The sequence below is a fragment of the Engraulis encrasicolus genome, chromosome 14 (assembly GCF_034702125.1).
Source record: "Engraulis encrasicolus isolate BLACKSEA-1 chromosome 14, IST_EnEncr_1.0, whole genome shotgun sequence".
Lineage (NCBI taxonomy): Eukaryota > Metazoa > Chordata > Actinopteri > Clupeiformes > Engraulidae > Engraulis > Engraulis encrasicolus.
The window spans coordinates 38224911-38241879 of record NC_085870.1 but is presented as its reverse complement, the minus strand read 5'-3'; the positions used below and the strand labels follow the sequence as shown (position 1 = coordinate 38241879).

Genomic DNA, 16969 nt, shown 5'->3' with positions numbered 1-16969 from the left:
ACTATGGGGGCAGCCGGGTTTTTTTGTTTTTTTTGGGGGGGGGGGGGGGGGTTTTCACATGGGCCTTGGGGGGGGGGGGGTGTTGTATTCACGCAGTGTAAATGCAAAATGGCAAAACAATGAGTACAGTATAACATTGGCGCATGGAGAAACTATTGGCCTAGGCCTACATTTCAGTCATTTATATTTTGAGAAAGAAGGCTACATAACATTTTACCCATGATATTAGTAGTACATTGTCATTTATATATTTTTTTTTTTAAAAATGCATTACAGTGAATCATTTCTGTTTACAACACAGTTTCATTCGTCCCTCATGCAGGGGTTTATGTAATGAAAAAAATAATAAAACAAAATAGGAGCAGAGATAAGAATTTAAGAGTAGTATACTGTGAAATTGTTAACGCATAGACAAAAAGGGTCTAAGAGGGTAGGCTGTGCCTTTTCCCCACACACACATAGGCGTACACATTCTACATGAGGGGTGCTGGTCACAGAGCCAGTTTTTCAAAATGTATGTCTATATTCACATTCATTTCTATATGCAGCCCGATGTCTCCTCTGTCGTGTCAATGAAGGCCTGTCACCTAACTCATTACAATTGTAAAACAAAGCTTGGGGAGTGTCAGTAAACTCATCCCAACTGTCCCTTCTCTGAAGCTTTTTTTTATTGCTCCCAAAACCAAGTTAACTACAACAACTTGACTAGGCTTTTGATCCCTTTTTGACCGAATGACGGCTGAGCAGAGAATGATATGCAGGTGGTCAATTAGGGCATGTCAAATTTCATTACGCTTGTCCCGAACTTTCGTTTTTAACATACGTACATACATACAGCACATTCATACATACTTACATTGCCTTTCATGACACTAACAACAGCGTTTCATACAAAAACAAACCTTCCTTGTCGACAGTATAATGAGAAACATATTAATTCATTTTCAGGCCCTCGAATGCATTAGTAAGTACACATTAATCATAAAATGCAATTTGAACACGTACATCTGACCGGTTGCAAAGTTGCTATAAGCTGCTGTGTGTGTCTTTTTTAAGGAAATAAAAGTGGGGAAAACAAGCAGTGAAAGTCAGCACATGCCCTGCAGAAGACGAAGTGAGAGTAAAAAGCGTGTCACGACTGTCAGCACAAAACAGATGCATTTTGCTGAAAGTGCTCCATAAAGATATTAAATCCTGGACAAGATCAATTAATTCATTTAAACTAGCATAAAAGGGGCAATTCACTCAGACTGGCTCACACTGTTCTGCATTGCCACAGAGACAGCAAAAACGTATAAGTGATGCAAGCAGACACACTCACACACACACGCACGCACGCACGCACACACACACTCACACTCACACATTTGATTACTTTTATTTGGACCTAAGAGACACGCATTGCGTAAAGGTAAAAGATCCAAATATTTTGGAATGGGCTATTGACAGGCTGGCAGATTTCAAAAGACTTACACACTTAAGTGCGCCAGTATTGCTGTTAACAAAACACACACACACACACACACACACACACACACACACACACACACACACACACACACACACACACACACACACACACACACACACACACACACACACACACACACACACACACACACACACACACACACACACACACACACACACGATTACTTTTATTTGGACCGAAGAGACAAGCATTAAAGGTACAAGACCCAAATATTTTGGAATAGGCTATTGACAGGCTTGCAGATTTTAAAAGACTTACACACTTAAGGACGCCAGTGTTGTTGATAACCACACACACACACACACACACACACACACACACACACACACACACACACACACACACACACACACACACACACACACACACACACACACACACACACACACACACTGTTTCTCCACACACGGACGCACACTCTCTCACTCACTCTCTCTCTCTCTCTCTCTCTCTCTCTCTCTCTCTCTCTCTCTCTCTCTCTCTCTCTCTCTCTCTCTCTCTCTCTCTCTCTCTCTCCCTCCCTCCCTCCGCACACACAAAACCGCACCCATAGCCATGACAATAAATCATTGGTACAGAAAGTATAACTCCCCCTCCTTACTTACACATGCATGAGTTTCACTTAATCAGGATTATGCCCTCAGCCTCATAGACACAGTGCATGCACCTCTGCATGACCACTAATTTATTGAATTGGGTTGTGAAGTAAATTTGACAACGCAGTTTATCTCTTGGTATGTTGGGCAGAGTTACAGTCTAGTTCGAGAGGTGGATAAGATGACATGTCTCCCCTTGACCCCACACCGACCTTAAGGGTGCCGGGATTCGAGAAGCCAGCCGTCATGAATCATTGGCACAGGGTTGTGTATGTTGTCACAGATGCTCTATGAACATCAGATGTCACGTTCAACCTTTTGGTGTGGCCAAACCCTACCTGCAGCTGTCTTGGGCTGGTATCATGATGTTGTTACTTGCTACCGTCACCTACAGGATAATGTGCTTATCTTCTTGTCAACAGTTGATGCATTATTATGAGGGCTAAACATTGTTACAACTGGCCAGTCAGCTAACGAGGGAGAGACGAGGGAGGAGGGACACACACATTTAGAATTTGGACAGATTTCACCCCTCCCTCCAGTAAACATTTCTATTTTTTTCTGTTTCAAGACCCTCTATATGAATGAAATTAGTATGAGGGTATGGCAAGACCCGACTAGGTCAAGAGAAGGAGGATGATACCACCGACCAGAATATGTGAGCCTGGTCTGAGGTGGGAGTGTGGCAGTGGGGATTGGCCTTGGAGTTGTAAGACTGCATGTTTCAATCATACAGTATATCATTCATGACTGCCCTTGAGCAAGGTATCCATGGGTACCTATGGATTTTTATTTATTTATTTATAACAATGCGTGTTGCACTTTAATTGAATCAGGAATGTAATGTCACTTCTGCTGTTTCTTAACTGCATGGAGCACTATTTGTCACTTCACTGCATCTCCACAACTTGTGTGTATATATGTTTTTTATGTTTATATGTCAGCACTGTCCCGGTATGTACTCTTAGATTCCGTGTTTGTATATGTCATGTGTCTTGTACCCTACATGTAAGGACACTCATCTTTCTTTTTAAACTGCAAAACCAGTTTACCTACGGGTACTAAAAAGTCAACTGAACTGAACTGAACTGAACTGTACCCATGCCCTGTGGCTAAATAACTGGGACTCAGGGATCAATGGGAAGCCCCAGGTGCCCATACCCTGTACACATACATGTGCACAGAAAGGGACGAGGTGGTGCTAAAGCACCTGGCCCTTTGCTCTACTGGACAAAAAATGCCCTTTTTGTCACAATGTACTGTGGTCCACGTTGACATGATAATATACAGACGCTTAAACATGTGACAATAATGGCCCAATAAAATAGAGCCTCTAAAGCCTAGTAAGACAGCTGGAAGTTCCCCATGCCCCCAACTTCAGCACATGTCCCCCAAAATGTCCGCGCACATCACTGCCTGTACAGGGCCACTTCTTCAATTTCAATATGGTGTCGTATTGCTCACTCTACCCTTAACTTTTCAGTACCCGGTGATGCTGCATTTTTCAGTTCAGCACTTTCTGAGATATGAGCTATTCTAATGGGGGCAGCTTTTGTTTACATTTTTAAAATTCTTAACATAGGCCTACTCCAAATATTTTCGCAAGATGTATCGCTGTTTGCTAGTTGTCTGCTGATGTTGCATAACCTTTTGGATGTTGTGGGGAATAAATCAATCAATTAAATCATTTTTAAATGTAAACAAACACCTGCCCCCGTTACAATGACCAGGATCTCAGAAAAGGCTGAAGAAAAAAGAATTCTCAGGTACTGACAAGTCCAGGGTAGTGTGAGCATTACAACTGCATGTTGAAATTGGCTGAAGTTATCCTTTAAAGGGACACTGTGTGAGATTTTTAGTTGTTTATTTCCAGAATTCATGCTGCCCATTCACTAATGTTACCTTTTTCATGAATATTTACTACCACCATCAAATTTATTCATTATGACTGGAAAAATTGCACTTTTCATATATGAAAAGGGGGATCTTCTCCATGGTCCGCCATTTTGAATTTCCAAAAATAGCCATTTTTAGCTGCAAAAATGACTGTACTTGGATCATACTAGAAAATATTTGTTTATTACTTAGTAAACTTTCATGTAAAGATCAAATTTGGTAATAGGGAGCCTAGTTTCAATGAGCAGCATAGTTACAGTACCTGATTTTGACCATTTCCTGCACGGTGTCCCTTTAAATAACTAAGTGTGATGAACCATGATGTCATAACGTGATGCCACCTTGTTGTGACACTGATGGTAGGTCTTTTCATATGAACAGACAGGAAATTAATACCCATCAGATGACACAGCACATACCTGATAACGTTACATTCATTTACAAACTCACTTTCATTGCCTTTTTACTGTAAAATAATTCAAGAAAGGATAAACTATAACCATGCTTATGACAATTTCCCTTTAAAGAAAACAACTGATTGGCTTAAAGTAGTCATCGAGTGGCCCTGACCAATCCGCATCCTGCTCATTGCGGTGGCGTATCCAGGGAATGATTGACAGGCGAAGCCCTTTGTCAGCCGTCGCCACGGTTGGCTGCCTTCCGGAAGCCTCCAACAGTGAGCGGGATCACCGCTGAGAAGGGGCTCGAGCGAGCGGTTGACGAGAGAGAGAGAGAGAGAGAGAGAGAGAGAGAGAGAGAGAGAGAGAGAGAGAGAGAGAGAGAAAGAGGGAGTGACGGAGAGAGAGAGAGACAGAGAGAGAGCAACAGAGATACAGAGACACAGAGAAAGAGACAGATTAAGATAGAGAGAGAGAGAGAGAGAGAGAGAGCAACAGAGATAGAGAGCTAGAGACAGATCGAGAGAGAGAGCAACAGAGATAGAGAGCTAGAGAGAGAGAGAGAGAGAGAGAGAGAGAGAGAGAGAGAGAGAGAGAGAGAGAGAGAGAGACAGAGAGAGAGAGAGAGAGAGAGAGAAAGAGGGAGGGAGGAAGGGAGGGAGGTGAAGAGTGGAGCCTAGGCAACAGGTCACATCAGTGTGTAGATATAGGGTGTAGATGGAGTGGGGCTGGGGGGGGGTCGTAAAACAGACGAACGTAGGCTGGCATGGGCTGTGTGGATGAACTGAGGAGGGTCATGACAAGATCAAACTGATGTGCAGTGTGTGTGAATGGAAAGGGTGGGTGGGGTGGAGGTTGTGTTAAAACAGCAACACATCACACTGATTTGGGATGTGTACTTTGAGTCAGAGTGTGTCTGCCTGTGTGTGTGTGTGTGTGTGTGTGTGTGTTTGGAGGGGGGGGTGTAAAAACAGGAGCGGCAAGACTGACGTGGGGGTCTGTGTCAGTCTAACCTCTTTTGGCCTTCCCATCAGGAGCTTGTCAGGCTTCAGACAAGGGGTCCCACGCTCACGCTGAGAAAGGCCCGCTCTTACCGGAGCAGGAGATTCAGCTCAAACCATTTAAATAGTGTAACATCGCTCAGAGGGTTTCAGTGAATAACTTCAGCTTGAGGAACATGTTGGCAGCTATTCAAAAGGTTTCTTTTTTCGTCTTTTTTTTTTTTTTGCTTGATGGCCCCAGTCCCTCTTTTCAAACCTTCAGTGGATCTTTTATTTGCCCTGTTACTTTCACTTACTATCAAAACTGGCGCTGTCACATTGGAGACAGTGTTAAAAGGGCTGTGCCTGAGCCACACTCAACTGTGCGGAGTACATGACAGACTGTTCCAGTTTCCGCTGTTAGTCTTTTTTACGCTCTGTTTTTGTACCGATGTAAACCAGCTTTGTAGCTAACTCTGGTACTGGAACTGTCCTGTTCATGACCCTTGTCAAATAAACCAATAAACAAAACTAAACTAAACATTTTAGTCTGCACTTTTTTATACTGTAAGCCTCATTGGTTATTGATGTTGCAGCCTTCCTCCCCTGGCCTCCAAGGTATCAACCAGGCCCGTGCAGAAACCTCTGCAGGGGCAGGGGCAAATGTGACTACATTAAAAAAAAATGCATTTTAATTACTACATTTTTAATTCCAAAAACTATTAATGACATATTTCCATGTTGTTCAATCCAAGCCCAAGTTTTAAACACCATAAATAGCCAAAAATATGTAGACATGTTCACTTTGAGCATCAGAGAACAAAAGGGCAGACGGCCATAGTACCTGTAGCACTCCTGTTCTGCATGTGCCTGGTACCGAACCTGTGCTCTAACTGCTACATCAAAAAAGGCCACCTCCTGAAGGTGAGGGTAGTGTGATGGAGTGACTACCACTATTGACACACCAACGTGTCTGGCTCTTTGGTGTGACACTCAGAACACAAGTTTGGTTTAACATACATGCCTGTATTTGAGACTGCGCAGAGCAGGGCTGGACTGGCCATCTGGCATAGTGGGAATTTCCCAGTGGGCACTGCACCATCGTGGCCCTATTTTCAGAAATGTTTTTACATTTCTGAAAATAGGGACCCACAAGGGTGTGGGGCCAACTGGTGAGTCTGCACCGCTAATTAAGAGGGGCCCCCTTAAGCCAAAAGTGCCCGGCCCCAATTTCTCCCCACAGACCAGCCCGGGGCTGAGGCAGCTCTTCTCCCCTTGGTTACCAATAGATTTTGGTTTATAAGGAGGGAGGCAAGGTACAGTAAGATTGATGCCAAGACAAAGTGATTGAAGCTAAGACACGAGTCATCAGGATGATTTGGAACAATTGCTCCTGACAGCCCTTTTGCAAGTATTTGCACTTAAAAGCAACCATTCAGAGCGCAATATTAACAGCAAACAGAAAGAGAAAATTGGAATTTGATTGCTGTTGAACTCTTTGACCTTTCACTTGATTTGCATCCTGTAGCTTTGAATGGTCCTGAAGAGTAACAAGCAACACAATAACAAAGATTTTGTGTCTACATGTCAACCATTCTGATTCATAATGCGGAAAACGATTTATTGAAAAGACATCTCAAAGACGGGCAGGGAGGCTGTTTCCCCTCTTCGCACCAGAAAGTGCAGTTGATGGCTTATAAATCAATCAAAGACCTTTTTTTTCCGTTCACTGCTGGTAAACATGTTTTCAGTTTTCCTTTTCATTCTTACACAGTAAAATTTGCCATCTTAAAGGGGACATATTGTGAAAAAACACTTTGTTAGGGCTTTCCTACTCTTGTTTTGGTCTCTACTGGTCTTGCATACACTCCAGATGTGAAAAAAAATCATCCAGCCCCTTTCTGTGAGTCACCAGGCGAAATTTGACACCGCCTCCTGTGAGCCAGTTAGCAGTTCCCCACCTGTGTGACGTGATATAGGGGCCGACCAATGAGGGTGCTGCCTGGCGGTGTCCAGGCCTGCCCCCAACGGAAATCCCCACCCACTAATTCATGGAGTGAAGAACCTGCGTGTCCGCCATTGTTGTATCTTAGCTTCATCGCTAACGGGAACCGAGCTATGGCAAGCAAAAGCAAAAAAAGGTGTTTTGTTGTCGGTTGTGGGGAACCATACAAGTCTGTGCATCTTCTTCCAACTGACCAGAGAAAATCTGCGTGGCTAAATTTCATCTTTGATGGCAAGATTCCACCAACACTTGGAAAACAAATTACAGTGTGTGCAAACCATTTCGCTGAAGACTGCTTTGGAAACTTGGGACAATACCATGCAGGATTGGCACACAGACTTCGCCTAACCGAGGACACGGTCCCAACTATCCGTGATGTGTCGACAGGTAAAGGACCTGTAAGTATCTTCAAATGTGTTCCCCCTTCTAGCTACTGTAGTGGTGTGACTAGGTTACTGTAGTGAATGGTGTGGTAGGTGCTATGCGTAATCTTATGCTAACCAAGCCACTGATGTTTTCTTGTTTGCCAACCAGCCAACTTAGCCTACTTGTAAATCAGTAGCCCAAAAGTGGACTGCAAAAGTGTCTGATTGACGTGAAATTATCATACTAGTAATAACTACGAATAAAACTTTGATGAGCAGTGTTCTAGGCTGGTTGTCCAGACATTCCACGTCTCCTGTTCAGTGTTCACGGAGTCTGACAACAAAGGTCACAAATGGCTGCGAGCCAGATGATTATTAGAACTAGAGCTCTAGTTCTAGATGGATTCTCTTTTGGCAATATGGTAGTGAGAGCGTGCAGACAAGACCATAATCTCCCTTTTGATGTCTGGTGATAACCATGCAACTTCACTTAGTCTAGATAGCGCAGCTAAGTTAGGATGAAAAGATTGAAATTATAGCCAAATCTACATCTGATTCTGTCCGTCTCCCAAAGCCCCCTCCTCCTAACTTGATCGTCGTTAATTATCCGCTATTCAATATCCCCTCGTTGCAGTCCCCAAGCGACACTTCATAACAATTGTGTTTATGGCGATTGTTGTGAGGTATGTCACAGGGAATTTCAACCTCGCTCAGGGCGCTTGCCCTGTCCACTTTATGTGCAAACGCAGTCTGATGCGCAAAAACATAAAAAAGAAAAGAAGAGCTCTCAAATTGACCTATGTAGGCGAGACATGATCATTTACCGTCATTGGAAGTGGTTCATATGTCGTGCCCATATTTTGAGCGATTGTTAGTTAGGATGAAAATCTTGAAATTATAGCCAAATCTGCGTCTGATTATGTCCATTTCCCAAAGTCCCCTCCTCCTAACTTGTATAATGATCGTCGTTAATTATCCGTTATTCAAATCAATATCCCCTCGTTGCAGTCCCCAAGCGATACTTCATAACAATTGTGTTTATGGCGATTGTTATGAGGTGTGTCACGGGGAATTTCAACCTCGCCCATGGCGCTTGCCTTGTCGACTTTGTGTTCAAACTAATCTGATGCGCAAAAACATAGGCTACCCAAAAAAAGAAGAGTGCTCTCAAGTTGACATATGTAGGCTAGGCGAGACATGGTATAATTTACCGTCATCTGAAGTGATTCATGACTCGTGCCCATATTTGTAGGCTATGTTTCACCTTTCTAAAGAATGTAATCGAGATAGAACAGCACGTTGTAACGGATAGGCCTAAACATGCTCTTTTCTTGATTTAGAGAATTCTACACACAAGTAGCCTGCCCCCATCATTTAGGCCTACTGATGAGTATATTATTATAAAAATGAATTTCAAAACTAATAATCAATCTGTAGGCACTGTTCCTTTTGATTGAAAGCGTTTATCACAATCAGAGTAGGCAGGCAGGCTATACATTGTTTTACTTGAGTGCAGCTTCTCAAAATGTCTGTCTTTGTACTCTCCAAGGCTCCAGCCCAGCCACATCTGATTCCTCCCACAAGAGAGGTCGCCTGTCAAACCACCAGAGAAACGAACCGCTGGCACCCAACTGTCCATACGTACACTTGGACCTCACTTGGACACACTGGATAATACCCTGGATGTGCACCCTTCAACTGTTCCATGCGGCTTGTAACCTATAAGGTATTAGGTATTATGTAAATACAGTGAGTGTTGTAAGCAAAGCATGCTGTGGACCAAACGGTGGCCCTGTTACAAGAGGTAGCCTAAGAAGTAGCCTTCATTTATGGTGTAAGTAGAACCTTAGTACATTATATTGCATACACTAGTTATTCCATTGTACCTACTGAAGAGGGAGAAAAAAAGGAACAACCCAAATTTGACCGAGTCAGTGCCGATTCAGGCACATTGCTCTGTAGATTACTGAAGACCAGAGTCTGAAGGAAACTATGGCAGGTGTTTGTTTACATATTGTTTTACTTTGGTTAGCTTTACCAACCTATAACTAAGAGACATATGTTAGCCCTAAATGTAGAGAAAATAAATAGGTAACCGTGGGACCTCCAAGCATTTAGCCAGAGAACACACAAGGTGTAGACAGTAGCTCTAGTGTCATTTTTATTACGACTGTTGTCGGCCACAGCCATGCCACATAACCAATACATAATGATAAACCTCGCACTTCACATAACTTACCCTCAGCTGACTAGATTCCCCACTGCTTCCTTCCCCACTCCTCGCACCCTCAAAACTCGAACACAGAATACAGAACACAGGCGTAACACAGACTTCATGTGTTCTGTGTTACGTCTGTGTTCTGTATTCTGTGTTCGGGTGTTGCGTATACAAAATGTTAGTACTCTGTACAATTTCCCAGACCCTATGTCAATTACAAAGCATAACTTTCAAGACTGGTGTAAACTGTAGTTTCAGTTTCTTTTGATTGAAAGCTTTTGTTACAAGCTGAGTGTAAATTATACTCTCATGCCATGTCTCTTTTCCAAATGTATGTCTCTTTGTCCTGTCTCAGTAACAGACCAGCCAGATCGGATTCAGCCAGAAACAGAAGTCTACTGTCGAACTGACCCACCTGTGACCTGAAGAATGGAACCTGAATGAAAGTGCTGACCTGGTATACAGCTATCTATGAGGTGAAGGCAATTTTTCTGAGCTCTCTGAAATGTTTTACTTTGTCATAACCATGTCATCCTTTTAGTGAGTAGTGTATTACAGCAGATTCATTATCAATTGCAGCAAGGAAAAGGCTTCATGGAATGTCAATTAATTACTTTGAGGGTGCCGACACAAATGAAAACGTTATATGAAATAAAAAAGGGGTGCATCTTTCAGCAGGTGTCTTTAGTCAGTAAACAAAACACACAATGTAAGGTACGCCCCTATTTTATTACACCTGAATAGAAAAAAATAGAAAATGGAGATTTCTATTCAGGGCGTGCAGTCTACTTTATGCTGCTGCAAAGACTATGGCCCGTCCACAGATTCCCTCACTGAGCCTCCACCTCCCCTCAATTCAACACCAGTAAAGACCCATCGCCTGCAGCATCATCTTACAATTACAATTTGCTCCAGAAAGTGTATGTTTGCATCCCATGGGAAGTGAAATGTTAATTGCATAGATTTTTGACTATTTGCATTGTATACACCACCATTTTCACGTTCGATTTTTCTCTTCATTTCCTGGCAGCCCTCCATTTCAATGAGAATGCTGCACGAGACCAGGCCACCACGTCCACAGATCCCCTCTACAGGATCCATTACTCCAATGCCATGAAGAGGGAGGCAAGAGTGAAGCCCGTATAAAATGAGGCAACATCTGGTAAGTATTTCTTATTTTAATTATAAAGAAAAAGTAATAAAAATAAGCCTTGTAATCTGAATTAAAACAGTTAAAACAAATTTACACTTTGAATAGTTTAGTAAAATTAATGTGAAAATACAGTAGAAATACAACATGTCTTTCATTGCATAGGATGCGTTGAAGACGTGGGCCTGAGAAGGAGGGGGTGATCACCAGCTGCATCTTCCGCTTCAACGCAGGGGAGGCAGTCTGAAGCCCATGTATTGCTGTTGACTATCTGGAAACTCCCGACGAACACGCAGGACGACACATGATGGAACCACGACTCTTATGTGGCACCCAAGGAATCCCCAACACCAACTGACAAACATCCTGTACGCCAGATATCTGTAACGGCTTCAAACAAAATGTGCTTTTAGATGACTTTCATAATAAAAAATGTTTTTGGTTTCTACACACGTTTTGGGTCACTTTGTATTTGAAGATATTAGTCATACACAAAATGTACCAGTCATAAGGCATTCTTACATTTCATTGGTGTTTACAATATGGCCTTTACTGATATAAAGGCATGATCACAAGAACAGGGGTGATAGTGAAAAAAAATCCTGAGCCTGAACTTTTCCCCCTGCTCTAACGACGACGACAAGATACTGCATAGTGACGTAACGTAGGCCTATTTTCACACATTATTCAAACATTTAATAGCCTGTGTATGACCATAATTCAAGCCTGATAGTAGAAGAAAACCCTGAACCTGTAACACTTTCTATAAGAATAACCTAATGGCTAATTATTATCAATGTTTTTATTTTGCAAACTCTGTCAAGCCTGAAATCAGGTATCAATCAGGCAACAATCAGCCCTGCAAGAAGTAAGATAAGACTGTTTGCTGAAAATGTAAAGTTGTCATACATTTGTGATATGGTAGAAGTAAGGAGTGAACATACTGCTCTATGCCCCGTAGCCGTACTGGTCCATGATCTGCTCTGTAGATGTTGTACATGGCTTGAAGCACATACACATTGAGGACATACACATTGGCATAAAATCCAGGATGGTCGATAACGCACTGAGGCTGAGTGCCCTCCACCTGCTCCATGCGCCTTGTGACCTGTTAGGTAGTAGGATGATACAGGTAAGGTGAGTGTTGCAAGCAAATACTATGGTGGCCCTGTCACCTGAGGAGGCCAAAGTAGAATTAGCCTAGTGTGGTCAGTACTAACCGGCACATGATATTTGTTACAGTTACTACATTGCATCTAATGTGGGGATGAGACGTTACTGGGGGGGTGCCCTAAAATATTCCCCCTATTTAGCCAGTGCAGGATCACACAACAATCTAGCCTACTGCAGACCAGTTACTCTACCAAGGTATTGTGCTGGAAGGAACCCATGGCATGTGTATTATTATTTACTTATACCTTTACTTTGGCCACCCTTGTTTACGCTAACCCTACATGACAAACACCAAGAGATATGCTACACACCAAGTGATGGAGAAAACTAGTTACCTCTGGGACCTCCTGACAGCACAAGCTCTCGTGTTCAGTAGGCATTGCACCACAGTTCCCGCATCGGCACCTATGAAAGGACGAGGGGAATGAGTCAACTTTCCTCCAGCAATGTACAGTCTAGGTGATCTCCTTGACCACGTCCCTTGTAAAGCTAAAGGCTTTTGTATGGTCATGTCATTGTAATTTCTAAAGTTGCTGTACGAAGGCACACAAGCTATTTGTCTTTCTGAAGGTTCCATACCATTTGAAATGATAGCGCCTATGAAATGGTACAAAATATCGCCTCGCCTAGCCTTTCCAGTCAAAACACTGTTCAATGTTTACATAGACTATGGATAATAGAAATACAGAGGGATGCAATCATATTGTTTGGTCAGTATCTCTAATAGGACGATTACAGTAGGCTACGTTTACTCTGCTAGTAGCTAGCCTGTCTGCTGAAATATGAGAGATCAGCGATGCAGATGGAAAGAAAGTACAAAATTGACTAACCATTCAGATACTGGTTTTGGTATTCGTGGGGATCTAGGTGGCTCCTCTTCCTCTTGTTCGGCGTCTGGGTCTGACAAGGGGTCAAGCACGTATGGCTGGATAATTGCCGGTCTGTTAAAAGCCATTGTGATTTGGTGGTGCTACGCTCCAGTTCTCTCGCGGCCACAAGCCAAGACGGGGCGTGGCTAGACCAGGGACCGAGCAGAACCGCGCAATTTAGAAGTGACTGGCGCTGACAAGATTTCAAGCTGGCGAAACTTTGGTGTTCTGATGATTTTGAATAAATAACTTCATGGACGTGTTCTGTATAGCCCATAGACCAATTCTAACTGCTGTATGAAGGGATTTAATATGTCACCTTTAATACAACAGTTGGAGTCAATTTAACGTCTTCTGGAATGTATTTGGCCTCAGAGTACTCTCTAAGGATTGAATTAACTCTGAATTATTTGTGTACCACCACTTGAACATTCCAATCAGTTCCTCTATAGATTGCCATTGACCACTCATTACAAGAGTCAGATAAAGAAATCTGGCAAATTGATGGATGGCATGTAAAGTATGCAGTGTCCAGTGTTCTTCCCAGTCTCTCGTTTGAGTAAGTGCTCTGGCTAAAGATGGATTAAGAGGTAATATATTCCAATCGGGGGTTGTTTTGAGTAGAGGTCTTTACTCTCATGTCTTTTTACCATCTCATTTATCTCACACGGTATAAGAACAGTATGGAGGTGTTTTGGGAGTACCACTGCCACATTCTCTCGGAAGGAACATGGAAGCAGGAAAAGGCAGGACAAGGAGCCAGATATTGGAGGCGGAGTGAGATGTGAGAGGGCTGACAACTCTACTTATTATAAGCGACTTTAGGTTCATGACTTCATTCCATCCTTGTCTTTTTCTGTCTGTCTTGGTATTTGTCCTGCTGTTGACTGTGTCTTGGTTTTGACTACATTGGTTACAGAGGTCTTGTCTTGGTCTTAATAGTGTCTTGGTCTTAGTTTACTTACCGACCTAGGTGCACTGTGTAATATTTTGAATATTTTATTTCCAGAAATCATGCCTCCCAATCACAAATGTCACCTTCTTCATGAATGTTACCACCATCATCAAATTCATTATCATCAAGTATTCATTATGACTGGGAAATGGGCGATCTTCTCTATTGTCCACCATTTTGTATTTCCAGAAATTGACAATTTAGCAGCAAAACTGACTGTAAATTGGTGATACTAGTGAATATTAGTTCATTTTTTAGTTACAGTTTTTCTCGATTGCTTATACACAATTTCTGGTACTTCACACACAATTCTCGGAACATCTCACCCATTTCCCAACTCCCCTAACCAATGTCACTGAACACTAAACACAATTCCTTCTTTACACTCACATTTCAGTTTTAAAACACACTCTTTTCAAACCACTACACACAATTCTCTGGATTACACACAATTTTCATGAAGAAAAACCCTGGTTGTCGCATTGAACACACTGTCATTCAAAATACTAAAATCAACTGCCATACTAAGTTCACTTCCTCATCACATGGGCAAACTCTCTTCATACCAGTTTACAATCTGAAATCATCACCCCATAAGGACACACATTGCATGTCATATTGATGAAAAATGAGTAGATGCAAGGAGAAAACACATTTGTTTAGTTTTTGAACTCCAAAATATGTTACAGTTTTTCTCGATTGCTTACACACATTTTTCGGAATCAGTTCTCGAATTCTCAAAACTCTACACACAAATCTCCAAACATCACACACAACGGGCAAAACTCCTCACTACCTCTGAAAAATGCACGTCTTGTCTCAAAACAATGTACTCTCTTCTAAAAAGGTCATTTTGTTCTCAAATGACACACACAAGCAGTACTTTTATACACTCTTATGTGAACCATTGAACACTAATATGCACAAGGTAAAACTCTATACTCAACTTGACACAGTAGAAACTTATTTTCTTCAGTGTTCTACTTACTAAAGAGGATATTTTTCTATAGTAAAATACTGAAATATTGTTTTTAGACTCAGAGTACACATATGTGTATATATTTTACATATTTTTCTGACATTTAAAAAATTGCACTAATTTATTGTAAAATATTGGGTAACCACATGGAAGTGATGTCTTGTATATCATATTTTTGTAGTTCAAAAACTAAGCAAATGTGTTTTCTCCTTGCATCCACTCATTTTTCATCAATATGACATGCAATGTGTGTCCTTATGGGGTGATGATTTCAGATTGTAAACCGGTATGAAGAGAGTTTGCCCATGTGATGAGGAAGTGACTAGTATGGCAGTTGATTTTAGTATTTTGAATGACAGTGTGTTCAATGCGACAACCAGGGTTTGTCTTCATGAAAATTGTGTGTAATCCAGAGAATTGTGTGTAGTGGTTTGAAAAGAGTGTGTTTTAAAACTGAAATGTGAGTGTAAAGAAGGAATTGTGTTTAGTGTTCAGTGACATTGGTTAGGGGAGTTGGGAAATGGGTGAGATGTTCCGAGAATTGTGTGTGAAGTACCAGAAATTGTGTGTAAGCAATCAAGAAAAACTGTATACAAGACATCACTTTCATGTGGTTACCCAATATTTTACAATAAATTAGTGCAATTTTTTAAATGTCAGAAAAATATGTAAAATATATACACATCTGTGTACTCCGAGTCTAAAAACAATATTTCAGTATTTTACTACAGAAAAATACCCTCTTTAGTATGTAGAACACTGAAGAAAATAAGTTTCTACTGTGTTTCAAGTTGAGTATAGAGTTTTACCTTGTGCATATTAGTGTTCAATGGTTCACATAAGAGTGTATTAAAATGACTGCTTGTGTGTGTCATTTGAAAACAAAATTTGCTTTATAGAAGAGAGTACATTGTTTTGAGACAATACGTGCATTTTTTAGAGGTAGTGAGGAGTTTTGCCCGTTGTGTGTGAGGTTTGGAGACTTGTGTGTAGAGTTTTGAGAATTCGAGAACTGATTCCGAAAAATGTGTGTAAGCAATCGAGAAAAACTGTAATAGTCATGAAAAGATCCCCCCCCCCCAAAAAACAAACAAAAAACACACAAGTACATACAAATGGACACACACACACACACACACACACACACACACACACACACACACACACACACACACACACACACACACACACACACACACACACACACACACACACACACACACACTGGCCCTCTTGCCTCAGGGTCTGTCTCCCTCCCTGCTGCACTGGCTTGCCACCCTAGCAACACTTCCAGTACTGAGGCCCTTCTATTTTTAAAGTGGCATACACAAGAGCCCCTGTTTTTTTTATGTGTTTTTAGCCTTTAATCTTTTGTTTCCACAAGTTATTTATTTATTTGTTTATTTTTTATTATTGGTTTATTTGTTTGTTTGCTCTTAGATGAGTTTGTGGGTGAGACATAAAAAGTTGGTGGTCTGAAGGTGATAAACAACAACAAGAAGAAGTAGACTACGCCCTCAGTCTCTCTCTCTCTCTCTCCTCTCTCTCTCTCTCTCTCTTTCTCTCTCCTCTCTCTCTCTCTCTCTCTCTCTCTCTCTCTCTCTCTCCTCTTTCCCTGAAATGGCAGCTTGGACAGTGCCTCATCTGTTATGTTGCAGGATGGACCAGAGTGTGGGGCCAAGTGGTGATTACAGAAGCATCCCCGGCTGGGAGGGGGGGTGGGTGGGGAGAGCGGGAAGAGAGAGGGGAATAGAAGGAGGAGAGAGGGAGGAGAGAAGGAGGATAGCGATAGAGAGAAGGAGGAGAGAGGGAGAGGGGTGGGGGGCAGCGCCACTTCGGGTGATGGATGATCTGCACTTGAACTGACAATAATGTGTCAGGCCACCGCGCCAA

The 16969-nt window shown here is 42.0% G+C and overlaps 1 long non-coding RNA gene across 2 annotated transcripts; it reads left to right on the top strand.

Moving 5' to 3' along the window:
- Positions 1–7546: 7546 nt before the first annotated feature.
- Positions 7547–11548, top strand: LOC134463301 (uncharacterized). Of its 2 annotated transcripts, XR_010037714.1 has the most exons (5): positions 7547–7765; positions 9282–9458; positions 10306–10426; positions 10981–11112; positions 11266–11548. It is a non-coding gene; the product is annotated as an uncharacterized LOC134463301 (long non-coding RNA). The 2 variants fall into 2 exon arrangements; XR_010037713.1 differs by lacking the exon at positions 7547–7765 and having other exon boundaries at positions 9217–9458.
- Positions 11549–16969: the final 5421 nt, after the last annotated feature.